Source organism: Balaenoptera physalus (assembly GCF_965194825.1).
Source record: "Balaenoptera physalus genome assembly, chromosome: 4".
Lineage (NCBI taxonomy): Eukaryota > Metazoa > Chordata > Mammalia > Artiodactyla > Balaenopteridae > Balaenoptera > Balaenoptera physalus.
Window position 1 is genome coordinate 17285661 of NC_138891.1, and position 19375 is coordinate 17305035.

A 19375-nucleotide genomic window follows, 5' to 3' on the forward strand; every position below is an offset into this window, starting at 1 on the left:
TACCTGAGAACAGTAGTTCTCAAAATGTGATAACCAGCCACCAGCAACAGTATCACCAGGGAACTTTTTAACATGAAAGTTTCTGGGTTCCAGTTCCAGACTTACTAAATCAGAAACTGGGAGTGGGGCCCAGCAATCTGTGTTTTCACAAGCCTTCCAGGAGTTTGGGGTGCACCTCAAGTTTGATAACCACTGAGACCTAAAACATAGAACAAAAAGACAAAGAGGTGAGAAACATGAGAGAAAAATTAAAAGATCTAGAGAATCAATGCAGGAAGAGTTATAGAAAGGGAAAACAGACTTCTGGGGAGTACACAATCAAGTACATAATTTCAGAAAATGTCCTTGAACTGAAGAAAGATACAAATCTTTAGATTTAAGAGTCTCCAGGGTTTTATCCCCTCAGAATTGCTGGGAAGATTAGAGCTAGTACATGTAAAGAATCTGTAAAGAATCATGTAAAGGATCTCATAGCACAAAGCAAACACTCAGTAACTGTTACTCCCTTCTCACTCCTTGGGTGCTTGGCATGTACCCTTCCAGACCTCTCTCTACACCTTTACAGAGTCCTGCTTGTAGTTTATTTTTTTCATAAAGTTCATCTTACTGTACATAGTCTTTTGCAACTTCGTTTTTTTGCATTTAACAAACAGGATGTTCTCCCACGTCAGTTCCTCCAGATTTACTTTAATTACTAGGCAGTATCCACACTTCACCTGACTCTTGTTGATAAGTTTGTGTCTATTTTTGCTACAGTTATAAATAATGCTCTACTAAGTTTCAGGTCTACCAACAGTATTTGAAGGTACCAAATTCCTTCACCGTCAACACTTGATATTAAAAGTGAGTTTAATTCTTGATACATGTTATTAAAAAGAAAAGATCCCCTTGCTGCATTTCACTGCATCTCCCTGACTTCAGAGGAGGTGACCTCTTTCTTGTGTTTGTTGAACATATTTATGTTCGCCTCCGTAAATTTTACATTCATATCCTTTGTCTAGTTTTTTTCATATCAGGTTGTTTATCTTTCACTTATTGTTTTATATAGTCTGAAAATTAATTTTTTTCTATTGTGTATTTAACACATTTAAATTTGTAGCATAAGGTTGTTTAATATTAATTTTTGAGAAGGTTGTAAGATGACTTTCTAATTTAATTTTTCTCCAAATAGATAATTTTTCAAAACCAGCATTTGAATAGTTTTCTTATCTTAAGAAAATATGGTTTAAATCATTCCCCCAGGGACTTCCCTGGTGGTGCAGTGGTTAAGAATCCACCTGCCAGTGCAGGGGACACGGGTTCAAGCCCTGGCCCGGGAAGATCCCACATGCCGCGGAGCAACTAAACCCTTGCGCCGCACTACTGAGCCTACATCTAGGGCCCGTGAGCCACAACTACTGAGCCCATGTGCCACAACTACTGAAGCCCATGCACCTAGAGCCCATGTTCCTCAACAAGAGAAGCCATCGCAATGAGAAGCCTGCGCACCACAATGAAGAGTAGCCCCCACTAGCCGCAACTAGAGAAAGCCCACGTACAACAATGAAGACCCAACACGGCCAAAAATTTAAAAAAAAAAAAAATTTATAAAAATAAAAATCATTCCCCCATTTTCACATGTAAATGTGCCCAATTCTGGCCTCTCTATTCTGTTCCAGTGATACATTTTTCAAATTCTTAGTAATCTACCCCCCCAACCATCATCACTACTACCAATCACCATCATTGTCTACGTTTTTCAAAATATTCTTATCTATTCTTGAACATTTTTTCTTCCAGATAAATTTTAGAATAAGCCTGCTAAGTTCATTTTATTTTACATTCACTTACTACTTTTTCAACATTCTTCCTTTGTGTAGATCCAAGTTCCCAACTTATATTACTTTCCTTCCCTCTAGAGAACTTCCTTTAACGTTTCCTGTAAAAATAAAAAGGCCAATGGCAACAAATTCCCTCAATTTTTGTTTGTCAGAGAAAGTCTTTATTTCGCTTTCACTTATGAAGGAAATTTTGCAGGGTAAAGAATTCTAGGTTGGTGAGTTTTTTTTCTCCCTACATCTTAATTTCACTCCACGGTCTTCTTGTTTGCATGTTTTCTGAGGTGAAGTCAGATGTTAATTCTTACCTTTGTTCCTCTGTAGGTAAGGTGTTTTTCTCCTCTGGCTTCTTTCAGAATTCTTTTCTTTATTTTTGATTTGCTGTAGATTGAAAATGATATGCCTAGTCTTTCTTCCCTCCTTCCTTCCTGCTTTCCTTCCCTTCCTCCCTTCCTCCCTCCCTCCCTCCTCTCTTCCCTCCCTCCCTCCTTCCTTCCTCCCTCCCTTCCTTCCTTTATTTCCTTCTTTCTTTTTTGGCATTTATCCTGCTTGATGTTCTCTGAGTTCCTTCCTAGATCTGTGGCTTGTCTGACACTAACTTAGAAAAATTTCCAGTAATTACTGGCTCAAGTATTTCTATGTTCCTTTCTTTCTTCTCCTTCTGGTATTCCCATTACATGTATGCTACACATTTTGTGTTGTCTCACAGACCTTGAATATTCTGCTCTTTTTTGATTGTTTGTTTTGTCTTTTAGTCTTTGTTCTATTTGCTTTTCAGTTTTGGAGGTTTGTATTGAGATATCTTCAGCCCAGATTCTTTCCTCAGCTGTTCCAGTCTACTATTAAACTCATCAAAGGAATTCTTCATTTCTGTCATGCTTCTGATCTCTAGCATTTCTTCCTCTGCTTACACTGCTCATCTGTTTTTGCATGCTGGCGACTCTATCCATTAGTGCCCTTAGCATATTAATCACAGTTGTTTTAAATTTGTGGTCTGATAATTCCAATATCCCTCCCATGTCCAGTTCTGATGTTTGCTCTGTATTTTCAAATTGTTTTTTGCCTTTTAGTATACCTTGTAATTTTTCTCTTGAAATACCCAACTCTAGTCAGCTCTAGCCTTCCACCTGGTAGAAGGGAAATTCCCAAGTCTAGCCCCCTCTAGCCATTCTGTCCCACTGGAATTCCTCCTACGTTCATTTAAAAAGTGCTCATTTATAACTGTATTGAACCTATTAGCTAATTTGGGAAGAACTGATATGTTTATAATTTTGCAGCTCTGTATCCAGGAATATGTTTGACATCTCCATTAATTCAGGGTTCCTTTTTAAAAAGTTCAATAACTTCAGTAATGTTTGATAGGTTTTTATACGTCTTGCACATTTTTTGACCTGTTTATTCCTAAGCATATTATATAGCTGTTTTTAAAGTTATTTTTTATAAAATCCTTTAAAAAAAATCAGGTACCCTTATTGGGTATTGTTGGCTTCTTGGAATGCTAATGGTTTTAGTAAGTTATTCTTTACTAGGCCTCTTTCCTTTGTTTTTTGTTGTTTTTGCTTTTTTATTAGTTCCAATAGTTTGTCTGATAGCTTTATTAGTTTTAATTGTCAGTTGAGTCTCCTGCATTTTCTAGGTACCTAATGAAATAATCTGGAAATAATTACAATTTTTGTCATCCTTCCTGCACCATCACCCGCTCCCCTCCCTGTATTATTTCTTATTCATGTCTTACTGTCCCATAAGATTTTGACAAATAAGGCCAGGCAGAACATGAGGTCACAATCCAAATTTATGGCCCACATGCGAAAAGAATCCACTGCGAGCGAAAGTCAGCAAAAGCATGAACAGCTTCAAATTTCTAAGAACTTCAAGAAATGGAATTAGTAGATCCAGATTATTAAAAAGGAATGTGTACAATAATTAAAGAAACAAAAGGTGCAATGAAAAACATAAGCAACTACTTAGGTAAAAAGAGATATATTTTTACAAGAAAAAAAAAGAGAGCTTTTAGAAATGAAAAATACAGACACTGAACTTTAAAACCCAAATTCCATTAAAGAGCAGAAGAACCACAACTGGAAAAAAAAAAAAAAAAAGAATTGGTGAATCAGAAGCTAGGTTACAAAAAGCTACCCAGAATGCAGTACAGAAAGTTAAAATGAGGAAAAATATTAAAGAGAGGTTAAGAGACATGGAAGGTAGGAAGAGGCAACATTAGACTTCAAAATATTTTTTTCTCCCTCTTATTGTTAAAGATTAATTAACCCAACACTATACTCTAGTCCTATATCCACACTTGGCATTTCCTCCCAGACAACAGGAAGTTAATCAAATGCTTACTGTAGCAAGTACACTTGCACAAAAATATATTTTCCTTAGATCTTCGAAAATAATTTCAAGGCCGCTTCCTGGTATTCTGTGCCTAGATGAGAAAGTATATTTGTAACAAAGGTACTGTGCACTTTCTAATTTTGCTGCATAAAAATTTTTGAAAATAAATCAAGGAACCTAGTTCTTGGGGCAAGAAGGAGTGAGGGAAGGCATTTGTCATGAAGTCACCGTGGCAGTTGCTGATGCCTCCCTTCCATGGTAGGTCAGCCAACAGTGTCAGCTCTTCAGAATGACATTCTAAGTGATGTTTGTGCTGGTGAATTAGAGCAGGGAGTCGATGATGTCTAGGTCATGGGTCATTTCCTTAGTGGCTCACAGCCACAGGCAGCAGCCCAACCCCAGTAGGCGCCTTGTGGTCTCAGGTCTGGGTCCAGAGGTCAGGGCTGTTGGGCTGAAGTTGTTATCACTACTAGAAAAGCAACTCCAGGAACTCTAGCTGGATCTGTACATGCTTAAATACAGGTTGAGTGAATGCATAAACATATGAGCCAGCACTATGTTATGCAGTGGGAAAGGCACTCCATCAGTTGGTCTCATGTAAAAACCTCCTACACATGGACATCTCACCCTGTAGATCAGCATTAAGAATTAAGTCCATCCTTCTCTTTTTTTTTTTTTTCAGGAGTGTGTGTCTTAGAAACCAACCTTGTCTCCGGCATACCTTTCTCCAGGGCTTTTGCATACATTTAGATTTTTTTTTCTGCCAGTAGGAACTCTTGGAATAATGAATTCCATATGTGTATATTTCTCAGTGGGAAGTGGGACGATTACCTTTATTTGGTCAGTAAAATTACTCTTTGCTCCAAGAAATCATTATATTTCATAAGCCCTAAGTGCTAGAAGAAGTTGCAGAGGAGAGGGTGGACTGGTCCTTCACTGCTTAGGGAGCTTACAATGTTAAGAGACTCCAAAATACACGTCTTTGATGTTCACGTGAAGCTATGCATCCATACTTGTTGAAGGAAAACATTTCTCATACCAATTTTTCAGAATGCTTAAAATAAATGCTTGAGTAATTTTCAAAAAAGGAAAAAGAAGGTAACTCTGGTAACCAGGGTAGCACTGGGAAGAGAATGGGAACAGGAGACCCAAACAAGTTGTTATTGCCAAACTGGGGGAGGGAGCAGAGGGCATAGGAGAGGTTGGCCTACAGGCAAGACTCTGTCTGGAGGATGGGGGGCTGGAGAGGGCTTGCCAGAGAGACCCAAAATTCTGCCCCTGGATGACTCATTAAGAACCACAACAGAAGGAGTGAAGGTAGCTCCCTGGGGAGGCCCTGATGGAGGACTGAAAATGGAGAGGACGAGTTTTGTGTTGTCTGTGTTGGGTTTGAGGTAGCTGTGTGACATCCAGGTGGGGATGTCCAGGAAGAGATATTCAAAAAGGCCTGGACCAGAGCCCCAGGTGTGGAGGTGCTGGGCACAGAGCAGGAATCTGAGCATAGATGGAACACCTTAGGGACGCGATGGAGAACGAAGACTGGGCTAGGAGCCTCAGGAAGCCCTCACATTAGGGGCGATGGGGGAGAAAGAAGTCTGTGTAGAAGGTAAGAGGAGGAAAAGACCCAGGAGAGAAGCACTGAGGGAAGAGAGGGTCTCAAGCAGGGTGATGTGGTTGGTAGGGTCAGGAGGAGGAGGACTGAGGACACTGAAGCTGGTCGCCTTGGGAGTCTTGGGACCTGCAGAGGAAGGCATCCCAGAGAGTAAGGACACTAGTCCCAGGTCAGGGTGCTGACACCCGAACAAGCCAAGAGATGCCCCAGGGGTGCTTGAGCCCTCCTCTTTCAGGCAGGGGAGACTGAATGGAGAGTGGAGGGAAGTGCTGGATAGAGGAGGGACCACCAGAGATGGGAAAATCACAGGGAATGAAGACCACCCTGGGAGGGGATCCAGGGTGGGAGGGGACAGTAGTGTTGGCAAGAGGGAGAGATGAGAAAGGTCTTTTGAGAGAGGGGAGGGGTGTCCCAGGAACACAAGATGGACTTTTTCGAGAAAGAAATGGGAGTCGCTGACTGGGGCTGAGTCAGGGAGGGGGTTGGGGAGGGAGGGGCCAGCAGGGGGGGAGGGGGCTAAGATGAGGATGAGGGGGACAGGAAGGGCCAGAGTGAGGGAGAGGACAGTGAGGACAGTCCGTGGGATACCAGTTGGACGGACCACAGCACAAAGTGACTCGGGACAAAGAACAGCTGGGCTTCTGAGAGGGCCCCTGGCCTGGCCTGCAGCTTAGAAAAGGAGCCCGAGGTCATGCTGGGGCCAGCCTTCCTTTTTCCTGAGCCCCAAGGACCTCGAGGCCTCCAGGTGACCACACAGCCAGTGGTGGCTTCTTTTCTGGGAACACTCCCCAGCCCAAGAAGTCCTCTGTCTAGTATAACCACCCTGGCCTTGCTCTGTTTCCTGTGGTTTCCTCCCTTCACCCACAGCTTCCAGGGGAGGCAGGCGATACTTCCTGTGCAATTCCTTCTGGAATTCCTGCCCAGGCTTCTGGAGTCTGCAGCTGTTCTGGAGAATCAAGCTGTGCCACACTCATCCACTGTGATGATCCAGACGGGCCTTTGGTCGGGAGGGTCCCCCGTCACAGGATGGCTCAGGCAGCTGTGAGGAGAGTGGCCGGGAGTCGGGGAGGCTGGGGGGTAGCTTGGTTAGGAAGGGCTTGAGGTGTCCGGGCAGGAGTGATGGGGGCCTGGACCAGAGGGTTGGTGACGCGTTGAAGAGAAGTGGAGGTGCAGGGACGCGTTTTAGAAGTAGGGGATTGAGCAAGGGGCTGAGAGAAAGAGGGGAACCAAGGCCGGTCTCTCAGACCAAGGGACACTGAACGTTGTCACCTGAACAGCAGACTTCCCAGTAAGCCGTGTACTCAGTGAGCGTGTGACGACCCAGAGGGTTTTCTCCAAGCCTGGGAAACCTCCGCAAAGACAGCAGGTGTCTGTTTTCCTGAGACGGGGCAGAGGGTGGGCAGGGCCTCCGGATGGGAGCATGAGAGAGACCGCTTCTCCTGCCCAGCCTCTGCAGGGACTTCCCCGAAAGGTTCAGGGTCAAACCTGAAGCTCCTGGGGGAGGTCCAGCCTCATGGGACCACCTTAGGCCTGACCCCCCAACTTCTCCCCAGCTCCTGCCCTGGGTGCAACCATGGTAGTGTGGGTTGGGAGGCCAGGCCAGACTGCTTTCACCATCCTGAGAAGAGAAGTCCCCCTTGACCTAATGTGATGCAGCTTTCCACAAGATGGACATTTTTGGTTTTTATCTCTGGGAAACGGAGTATTTGTTTTCCAACAAACAAATTCTTGGATAGAAAGAACTGGATTTGCAAATAAAAGTTTTAATAAAAATGGGGGGAGCAGGGGAGGAGGGCAGCCAGATGGTTTCCAGCTGATGCCACAAATGATTTCCTTACTGTCAGGATGAGGCTCAGCCTCAGGGTGTGTGCAAAGCTGCAGTCATACCCTGGGGCCAAAGTGGTCTGAGCCACTGGGTTTGGGGGGGCAGGGGGGGTGGGGAGCAGAAGTTCACAGACATAGGCTCTCCTCACACCAATTAGAAAACCAAACTCCAGGACAAGTGATGGCCACTCAGATGAACAAGGGCCACGCGTGTGCACGTAATCCACAACCAAACCCTAGCAGCATTCCCATCCCACAGACAGTGGCTCAAGCCGCTCCCCCTTAGAACGGGGGCCACTGCCCCTCCAGGGACCACCCCATGTCTCTGGAGATGCTGGAGGTGCCCTCCCCAAGTGTTTAGGCTTCGCAGGTTTTTACCGGGCCCTCGAGGAAGGCTCTCTGGGGCTGGAACCCTGGGGGCGCCCACAGTTTCAGAGCCTTTCCTCCCATATTCATTGTACCATAACTGGCTGGTTATACAGCCTAAGCCCCCTCTTCTGTCCTCCCCTGCTACCCCCACTAGACTGTGAGAACAGGGTGGCTTCCTAGCCTTCTCCATTCCCAGGGCCTGGCAGAGCTTCTCAGTGTTCTAGTTGAATAAACAGACCAATGACCAAATATTCAACCAGCTGATCGAATCCCTTTGGTACAATATAAATTTATTCCTGAGTGGTGAGGACAAACAGCCAAATCGTATCTCCCTAAAAACCGCTCCTATACCCAAGGCCTGGCAGGAAGATAAAGCCATGATGGGGTGCCTCGTGCCCACACGTCACGGCCACAGCACTGAACCCAGCGTGGGAAGCAGCTGGGCAAGCTCTAGATCTGCTCATTCTGCTCTCCTGCACATGACTGATCGGCCGATAGTAGGTAATACACAGGTTAGCTATGCTCTGGTATGAAAGGATGAGATGAACTGGGCCAATGAGATGGCCTGTCTCAGAAATTTGATATGAATATAAGCAAAGAAACGGCCAGTTAATTGCAGATACGTAGTGTGTACATAGAGGATTAGGAAGGCCAAACTGGCTGTATGTAAGCTTCAGTTACAAACTATAAATAAGCAGAGGAAGAAGCTAGCTGGTACCCAGAGAGAAGCCAAGAGGAGGCTTTATAAGGCTAGGGGTCAAGGACAGCCTCTTGGACAAGGGAAACAAAAGCAAAAATAAACAAATGGGACTACATCAAACTAAAAAGCTTTTGCACAGCAAAGGAAACTATTAACAAAACAAAAAGGCAGCCTATGAATGGGAGAGGATATTCGTAAACCATATATATGATAAGGGGTTAATATCCAAAATATATAAATAACTCATACAAGTCAACATCAAAAAAAAGACCCAATTACAAAATGGGCAGAGGACCTGAATAGAGTTGACATTTTCCAAAGGCATATAGATGGCCAACGTACACATGAAAAGATGTTCAACATCACTAACCATCAGGGAAATGCAAATCAAAACCACAATGAGATAGCACCTCACACCTGTAAGAATGGTTATTATCATAAAGACCACAAATAAGTTTTGGCAAGGATGTGGAGAAAAGGGAACCTGTCATGCACTATTGCTGGGAATGTAAATTGGTGTAGCAGTCACTATGTAAAAGAGTATGAAGTTTCCTCAAAAAAATTAAAAATAGAACTACCATCCAAAGCAGCAATTCCACTTCTGGTATTTTTCCAAAGAAAAGGAAAACACTGATCTGAAAACATATATGCATCCCTATGTTCACTGCAGCATTATTCACAATAGGCATGATATGGAAACAATTGAAACGTCCATCCATAGATGGACAGATAAAGAAGATGTGGTATATATACACACACACACACACACACACACACACACGAATATTACTCGGCCATAAAAAAGAATGAAATCTTGCCATTTGTAACAATATAGATTATATTAAGTGAAAGAATTCAGACGAAGACAAATACTGTATAATTTCACTTATATGTGGAATCTAAAAAACAAAAGAACAAACAAAACAGAAACAGACTACAAACAGGTGGTTGCCAGAAGGGAGGGGGAGGGGGATAGTGAAAAAAAAAAGGTAACTATGTGAGGTGATGAATGCTAATTAGCTTAACTGTAGTGATCATTTCAAAATGTATATTTATATGAAACCATCACGTTGTACACCTTAAATATATACAACTTATGTTAATTACACCTCAATAAAGCTGAAAAAAGAGTTTAAAAATTAAATTTTAAAAGGACAGTCTCTTGGGAGAGACGACGTGCGTGGTGGTTTCTGCAGGTGAGGAGTTACCTAGATGGATGGGAAGTGGGGGTATGGTGCAGCATTTACAGGAAGGGAGATTACGTGTGAAGGCACAAAAGGGATGCGTGTCTAAGAACCACTGGCTTCGTGAGTGAGTAGAAAGCAAGGGAGGGGAAGAAGGTGCGTGTGAGGGGGACAGCAGGGCCAGATGGTGGAGGGAACTGTGCTACGGTGGCAAGTCTGGCCCCTGCAGGGAACGCTGAATACACTCTGGGAAGCCCTCACCTCTGGACACCTCCATCTCACCATGTCGCCCTCCCAAACCCACGGCTCCACCATCTCCCAGGACTAAGCCACCTCTAGAACCAACGCCAGATCCCACTCTACCCACAAACCACTGACTCCCTTCATCTCACATCTATGCTGCAGCCTCTTAGACCCAAGGCTCCAGGCCTTCAATATTCTGGTCTAACTACCTTGTCCAGCTGGAGCTCACAGCTGACCACGTGAACTACATCTCACCAACACCCTAAACTCTCTTGCACTGCTGTCCTCACACCTGTCCAGAAAACCCACAATCCTCCATCAACCCCCCCAGTCAGCCTTCTCTCCTGTGATGGGCTCCTAGCTGGGCCCCAGATCTATTCTCCTCTTCTTCCACAACACTAGAGTTTTAGTTGGTGACATGGCTGCCCAGCTAGACCCATTTCCCAGACTTCTTTGCAGCCAGATGCCTAAGTTCCCACCAATGGAACGTGAGCAGAAGTGATGTGTACAACTTCCCTCTGTCTTACCTAAGAGGAAATTATTTGCTTTCCACTTCTGCTCCTACCCCCTTTCAGGAGCTGGAACACTGATGTGCAGAGACCCAGCTCTGGCCATGCAGCCACATTAGCATAGTCTATGGAAAGGTGGAACAAGATGGAAGGGACCGAGGACCCTGAGTGGTTCTGAAAAATGAGCCACTCCACCCTCCTCCCTTTGCACTGTGACATAAGAGAGAAATAAACATGTATCATATTTAACCCACTCCTTGTTACAGCAGATTCTACTGCTGTCAAATGTGTGGAGAACAATGCCGCAACCCGTCAGGGCAGTCCCGTCTCCAGGCCTCAGCTGAGGTCCACCTGCACTTGATCCTGATCAGCTCCCTTGCAAACTTCCCCTAGTCAAAGCTTCCAACTCTCATGTTTAGCAGGCCCCCATCCAACCTCTCACTCTCAACAATCCTGTCTTGTGGCACAACAAATGTGGAGACCACCAAGCAGGGTCTCCCACCATGTTCTACACACCCCTGCGGTCCTCTCCTCTTATCTCAATGGTTGGCGTCCTTTTCTCTGTGCTCTGATTAGACTCCCTGGATTAAATTCACAGCTCCGCTACATACTACCTGTGCAACCCACCTCAGCCTTCCTTTCCTCAACCGCAAAACGGAGGTGACAATACTACTTAACAGGACTGTGAGGATTAAAGGAGATAATGCATGAAAAGCAACTGGCACAATGCCTGGCATATAGTCAGCAATGGGCACCTGCCACTAACATCACTGAAACAAATGTGACCACATCACTACCTGATGGAGGCCCTCCACTGAATCTCCGTCACCTACAGAACATAGTCTAAACCTCTCAGTATGTTAGGCCCTTCATGACACATCTGCCGTTTACCCCTGGAATCTTCTCTCTTGCCACTCTCTGCCTTGAACACTATGTTCTAATACCAAGCTGCCCACAGATCTAAAAAACAAAAAACAAAAAAAAAACCCATTCACTGATTAGACAAATATATATTAAAGTGCCCACTTTTGGAGCATTAGTGACTACTCAAGTAAATTAATTCCCCTTCCTGGAAAAAACCACCCATCTCCCTAAAAATCACCATGAGAAAAAGCCTATTTTTCATCCTGTGTCTGGGAAGTGATACTGAATTCAGTTTCCTAAAATAAAAGTTAGGTTACCCTTCTTTCAGCTTTAAAATGCGATGCTACGCTAAGATGGTTATGGGGAAAAAAGCAATCTTTATATCTACTTTTAAATCTTGTTTAATGCATGTGAAATGTTGTATCCCATGGAAAGGGAAGGAGGTTCCTTTCAGAGGGACATCTGACGCATGAGCCAGATGGTGAGGCTGGCAACACAGGATGTTGTAGGAAGACGGCCAAGGTGGCCAGCAAGGACAGTGGGGATAGGGGCAGGCCCTCAGGGCAGAGCCAGTCCCGGATTTTCACAAAGCGCGCAGCACCTGGCTGCAGCCTCCTGTCTCTTCCTCTTCCTGCCTTCCCAGAACAGGCAAGAAGGACCCTAGGGAGTACTTTCCATGAGACAAGAGTCTGCTTAGCTGACCAAGAATGCCTGTCAGGTCAAATAAAGCTGCCCTCCTTTCAGTCAGGTCATCTGTGGGTCTTTCTAAGGGGAAAAAAAGAGCAAAGGCCAGAGGGACGCTGCCTAGAGATCCCAACACAAAATTTAAACACAAGTTTATCAAGACATTGCACTTCCTGACGAAGAGATTACGGTCAAGTCAAACCCATTCTGGCCTGAGCAAGTCAGAGTTAGAGGAACTTTATTCAGAAATATGAACTCTAGTACTTTTCTGGGGCCAGGGCCTATGACCAATTCCTCCTCAAGTCTACCAGAGTGTCCAGAATGTCCTGTTCTCTGAGTTATGTAGACAACATCTAAGGTGTTCTTTAGATATATAGTAAGTAATGCTATCACCAAATACTTCCAATTCAAAATTAACAAACCTTATTATATGAATGCAAATAGTCTTTAAAAAGTCATATAAAATATAGTCCAATAAATTCATGTGATACTTCATTAAATGAATAAACAAATGTTTAAGATCTTTTAATAAGAATTTTTATGGAGATAGCTAATCTCTAGCTTACTTCCAAAGGCCCTAGGTAGTCAGACCATGAAGCTAGAGGAAAGGCACCTGGTGGGAGATACTGCAGGCCAAACACTGAGGAGAACAAAAATATCCCTGCAAGGCCAAATCTATAAAGTGGTGGCAGAATTATGGACTCGTGGAAAATAGTAGGGCCGAGGCCAAAGTAACAGCAATCACGATGGAATAGTAGGGTTTTCTGGACATAGAGGCTAAAATGTTCCCTAGTAATCCCTACCAGGCTTTCTCCTCAAATAATGGCAGTACTTACCAACCTGAAAACAAGCTGACTGGGCACTCGCTACATTGCAAAGACTTCATAACCACTGCACTTCCTCTCATACTGACAATACTCTGAAGCAGTGATATACTGCTAAAGGAGGCCAGATACCAGCCCCTTACCCCATTTCTGCACAGTGGCAGACACTGCTAGTTGCCCACCAACAGCCATCCCTACTTTCCTACCAACGGAAGCCAAGTTTTGTTCAAGGTAAGAATGTGCTCAACTAAAGTTTCCTCAAATGTGCATAAACTGATGAATGAATAGTATATATATATATATACACACACACATTACAATGGAAAATTTGGCAATAAAAAGGAATGAAACCCTGATACATGCTACAATATGAATGAACCTCAAAAATGTTACGCTAAGTGAAAGCAGCTAGACATAAAAAGTCACATATTGTATGATACCATTTACATGAAAGGTCTAGGATAGGCAAATCTAGAGAGACAGAAAATGGATTTGTGGTTGCCGAGGGCAGGGGTGGGGATGGAACTAGGAGTGACTGCTAACGGGCATGGGGTTGCTTTCTTTTTGTGTTGGTAAAAATGAATTCAATTGTGGTGAAGACTGCACAACTCTATGAATATACTGAAAATCAGAGTTGTACACTTTAAATGGTTGACACGTGAATTAAATCTCAGTAAAGCTGTTGAAAAAAATCCCACAAAACCGATTTCCCAAGATGCTGGACTGCTAGGGGTGCCCATGTGCTACAGTTCTGTCCAGTAAGGTGCTGGTGGAAGTATACTATGGGAAAGCTGTCTCCTCAAAAAAAAGACTCAAGTAACTCATGCCTTTTGCCTTTCATCTTTTTCTCATCTTCCTGCCTACTAAAAGTCTAGGCCCTGGGGGTTCCCTCAGAACAAAAACATGTTAAAGATGACAGAGCAGCAAAAATGGAGGTAGCGGGTAATGGATGATATCCTGGGATCACTGCACGAGCCCTGGTTTGTCTCTCTCTGGAATTGTTATGGGAGAGAAATAAACCTGTACTTCATTAAGTGATTATAGTTGTATTTCTATCACTTGCAGCCAAAGGCTATCCCTAATGATGCACGCCTATCTAATATCAGCCTGGGCTGATTTAGAGCCAAGAAGGAAAAGGAAAAAAAAGTAGACTCAGAAAGACACAAAAAAGTTGATTCCAAATGTAACATTCAGATACCACGGAGTCAGCGTTAATTTTTTTTTTAACGGGTAAATAGTTATTTTACTTTCAAACTATACATGTTTTTCCCAATTTTTGTATACCCCCAAGGGAGTGCTTACCCCTCTCTAATAACAAATCACTAAAAAATGCTTTAGTTTTAAAATACTGACGAACCAAATACGAGCAAATGGCATATTATTATTATTATTTTTGGAGGGCCTGGTTCTTTATTTCAAAAAGACATTTATCAATGTTCAGTACCAAAACAGTTACACTATTGCTTTTTCTTTCTCCCAGTCGGCCCCCAAAGACAGGACACCAAAGGAGAGTACATTTTAAGCCAGTTTTGCTGTAGGATGCACACCTAACTGACCTCACCGAAACCTCACCAAAAAGGGGGGATTGGGTAGGGAAAGAAACTTTAATAAAAGATCAGCACACTGCCAGCCCAGACTGTAGAGAGCTCTTAGAGCCAGATGGGGTGACCAGTGTGCCCCAACCCCGAAGAAGCAAAGTTTCAAAATAATATAAAATTTAAAAACAATTTTTTACATAAGCTATTCAAGATTTCTCCAGCACTAACGGATACAATGTACAATGAGATGGCACTTTTAGAGACAGCAGCTTCAGACCCAGAAAAGGGTGATGACTTTCATATGGCTAAATCAGTGGTAAAACGTAATTTTCTATTCTTTCTTTCAAGGAGGCGGGAGAGCACATAAGTGGTCGCCTCAACATAAGGGGCACGTGATCCATTCTGTGGGCGGCTGGGAAACGGGTAGAGCTGGGACAAGGATTTGGGCTCAGAGGTCTCACCATCTTAATTTCGTGTGGTCACTTCTGATGGAAAAAAAAAATAAAGTTGCCCCCAAATACTGTAAAGCTGAAAACCTGAACAGTGTTTTTTTTTTTTTTTGTCTTTGTTTTTTTGGCTAACTCCTTCTGGAATCACCTTTCTGGTTTGGCGGGGACTTTTTGTACAGCAATGAGGTTTCCCAAAATGGAGCCTTTCTCTGGGCTGTCTGGCTCTCAGGAAGGCAGGCCCATACCTTTTTCCCTCCTCTATGGAGAGGGCAATATGCATTAAGCTGAAAAGTTACCTTCCAAAAGTGAGAAAGGGATTAGACTGCTGCTTCAGAACTATGGAATTATCTGGAATGTTTTACAAATGGCTGCTACATCAACAGCAACAGAAAAGGTAATTACAAAATGTGTCCATCACAGCATGCTTTTAAAGACACCTGGCATTGTGCTCACATTCCCTTAAACGTTGTTCCCAAAGGTGCTCAGCCTCTGGTCCAAATGGGATCTCTGGGGAGAGGCAGAGACAGTTTGGCGAAAAGGACCCAGGGGTGGGGGTGGGAGAGGTGGCGAAAGGAGAAAGCAGCCTCCCAGTTAAAGATCAGCCCTCAGCTTAAAGGTCAGCTTCGGGCAGGGTGGCCTCAGCAGAGTCGGGGTCAGAGGGAGGAACAGCGCAGGGCGGGACCGGGGTGCTCTGCATCTCATCCAGGTCAAGCAGAGTCTGGTCCAGCATCCTTTGTGTACAGAGGTGCTCCTCTTTGGTGCATATCAGTTCATCTTCCAAATCACCAATTGTCTTTTCCAGCTTGGCTACCAGTCTCTCAGCAAACTCAGCACGGGTCTCTGTCTCCTTATCAGTAAGAATCTTTCTCTCTTCCTCATGTCTTCTTTTTGAGAGTACTTTTCTTCAGCAGCACTCAGACACTTCCGGTTCTGGTCCGTCAGTCTGACCTGCTCATCCATCTCTCGGCAATGGGACTCTGCCAGCTCAGCTCACTCCTCTGTGCGTTCCAAGTCTCCCTCAATAGTCACCAACCTAAGAGCCACCTCTTCATACTTCCTATCTGCTCTTCTGCAATGTGCTTAGCTTCTCTGAGTTGGATTTCCTGGAGCTCCATTTTTTCTTCCTCTTCCAAGGCTCGGTTTTCAGTAACCTTCATGGCTCTCTCGCTGTCATCAGCAGCTTTCTCGGCTTCCTCCAGCGTTTTCAGGGCAGTGGCCAGGCGTTCTTGAGCGTGGTCCAGCTCTTCAACCAGCTGGACCCTATGGTTCAAGGAGGCCGCCTCAGCCTGTTCCTGGGCCGCCTTTCTCCTCCACTTCCGCAGGAGGCGCTCGGCCCTCTCCTCCACGTCACCGGCCTGCAGCGGCAGAACCGGGGTCTCGCGCTTCACTGCCTCAGTGGTGGTGACCCCGGCCATGGTGCCGCCCGGCCCTTGCTCGCCTTCCGGTTCCTGCCTCCTCTGCCCGGAGCTCGGTCGCTTCTCCGCAAATGGCATATTATTATTTGCTCAAAGTGGAATCATTTCAACTATAATTGATTCCCAATTTTTAAAAAAAAAATACGTTTCTAACATCTGTTCTTTGAAGGGTTAGAAGACATCTCCCATTAAACCCTTTAGGCCTGGTCAGCCTTAATCCTTAAAGAACAGCACTCTGAGAGAGAAAACAAAGGCCCAGAGTTTCAGTCTACTTATATATAAAGTGTATGTTCTCAGTACACTTATGCATGATGTTCATGTGTCCCAGAGGATTAAGTTCAATGTTATTCTGAACTATTAAGGGCAAAAATGAACGTAGAAACGAAAATTATTAACAAGCAACTGTTTACCTTTTTCTTTTCTAGCCCCATAAATTATATCACCTCCTTTTTATTGTATGCGTGGGGGTGAAGGGCATGGGAGAGTAACACCTGGAAAAGAATCTTCCACTCAAGTCAATGAATTACTTCATTTGAGATGATTATTTCATGTACAACTCCAAATAAAGTTGACCTTATAGAAGTATGAAACAGAATTTGCAATCAGGCTAATTGTTTCTGTGACCAAAGAAAAGGAAGGGAAAATGAAGTATCAATGAAAAGGTGGCTGGGGGTGGGGCTGGGGGGTGCTTAAGCCAGCACTGGGGTGGGATATGGTCTTCCCTACCAATCTGTCTCTTTTTATTTCATGCTTTATTGGTTTATATTGCATAAAACTTAAACCCTTTAAATTTGAATATAAATATCACATTATAATAGAACACAGTATTTTAAATGAGATGTTTTACAGAGTTACCATTTTTTTTAAAGCCTAACTGCTCTCATGTGCAAATTTAGATGTTTGTACTTACCAATTCACTAAATATTCAACCCTATCATGTGTCAAGCACTAAGTAAGCAGTGGAGATTCAGACCTGAGTGACACACTAGTTCCTATCCTCAAGAAATATAAACAGCCAAGTGGTAAAAATAAGCCCCCAGCTTAGCTTTGTCAGAATGTAAACCCAGGGAACAAGGCTGAAAAGCAACTATGGCAGAGCCTGGAGGAGCGGGGTGAGGTGTCAGGGGAGTCTCTTGGGCACCGGGCAGTCTGGAGTAGAGTGTGGCACAGGCAAAGGGAAGGACACATGAAACAGCACCACGCTCAGGCAGGAAAGTGGTAAGCTGGTGAAGCAGGAGGGGACACAGCAGAGATGAGTGGAGCTTGTGTACACCTAGGTGCTCTGAACTCCACTCCGAAGGCTCTGGGAAGGGGCTGAACGGTTCTGAGCAGAGACAGCTCAGTTTTAGGAAGCATTACTCTGGCAGAGGCTGGCTGGGTGGGATACAGACCAAGGCCAGTCCAGCAGTTTCAGCGCAAGAGGCCAAAAGATGATGATGGTGAGCAAGTCCATGGCAGGTCTCGGGTCCTAAGGAAGCAACCTCAACAAAGGCAGGTTTTCATATAATGGAAATGTTTAAAGTTCTGTGCACCACTTCCCTTCACCCTCGCATTTTCCCCCAATAAAAACATAACCTTTACCACAACAAGAGGCTGGTGGCTAGAGTGGAGAGGCTTTCACGCTTGCAGATCAAATGACAAGAACGAAGAGTATTCCACACCCTAAGGGATTTTTCTCCCTCTGCTCGCTCATTCCCATCACCAGTGAAACATTTCCTGGAAAACAAACATGCCCCGTGCCTGCCCCCGCAAACCCCCACCCCAATACTTCTTTGACCTCCTCTAGTTCTGTTCCATTTCCCTTCACAGCAAAACTTTCAAGTAGGGTCTCCACTGTCTCACCTAGTATTTACACTTCCACTTGCTCCAATCCCTACTGCTTCTGTCAATAATTGCATAATGCCAAATCCCACACAGGCTGCTTCTTCCACTTTGAAATACTTTCTTTCCTTTTTTCCTGTTTTTTTGTTGTTGCTTTTTCCAAATGTAGTGGTTTCTTCTCTTTTTCTGTTATTTCTTCTTCCTCACTAGATCATTAAAAGTTGGAGTTACCAGGACCCTGTCCCAAGACCTCCTCTCCATCTACACTGGCTCCCGAAGCAAGTTCATCCAATATCATGGCTTTAAATACGGTCTGTATGTTACACTCCTACATTTATATGTTCAATGAGACCTCCTCCCTGAGCTGCAGGTTCTCGTCTATCCACTCAAAATCTCCACTTGGATGACCAATTGGCATCTCGAACATGGCTTACAACAAATTACTGATTCCCCCTGCCAAAGCAAAATCCTGTTCCTCCTAGTTTTTTTTTCCATCTCAGTATATATAGTTTGGCCATGCAGCCAGACTATGTGTTCAAGCTCCAAACCAACTAGTTATTCCTGATCACTCTCTTTCCTTCTCCACCCCACCCTCCAGCATCCAATGGATCCAGATCCAATCTGCCCCTCCCAATCTCCTGCACTACTCAAATTAGTCCAAAACCACTATCTTTTCTCTCCTAAACTATGCAACAGTTTCTTATAGTCTCATTGCCTCCACCCTTGCCTCTCTACAGTCTGATCTTCACAAAAATGTTGTCATAATCTTCTGTAAATTGCAAATCAGATCACGTCACTCCCTTATTTAAAAACTCCTTGACAGCCGCATAGCACAGGGAGATCAGCTCGGTGCTGTGTGTCCACCTAGAGGGGTGGGATAGGGAGGGTGGGAGGGAGACGCAAGAGGGAGGGGATATGGGGATATATGTATATGTATAGCTGATTCACTTTGTTATAAAGCAGAAACTGACACACCATTGTAAAGCAATTATACTCCAATAAAGATGTTAAAAAATAAAATAAAATTTAAAAAATTTTAAAAACTCCTTGAATGAAATCCCACTGTACCTATTAGAATATAAATGTGTCCCATGGCTTACAACCACCCCCAGCCCTGCTCCAATGTCTGTTCCAGCATCTCCCAGACCTCTTCCCTAACTACATTCTAGCCACACTGGCCTCTGTTCT

At 44.1% G+C, this 19375-nt stretch overlaps 1 pseudogene across 1 annotated transcript in view; it reads right to left on the reverse strand.

Annotated features, from left to right (window-relative positions):
* LOC309660218 (tropomyosin-like) overlaps positions 1-18028 on the reverse strand; it is a 28871-nt pseudogene extending 10843 nt beyond the window's left edge. The window contains exon 1 of the transcript XR_014268352.1: positions 106-18028. The product of XR_014268352.1 is annotated as a tropomyosin-like (transcript). The remainder of the gene's footprint in view (positions 1-105) is intronic.
* Between the last annotated feature and the right edge of the window lie 1347 nt (positions 18029-19375).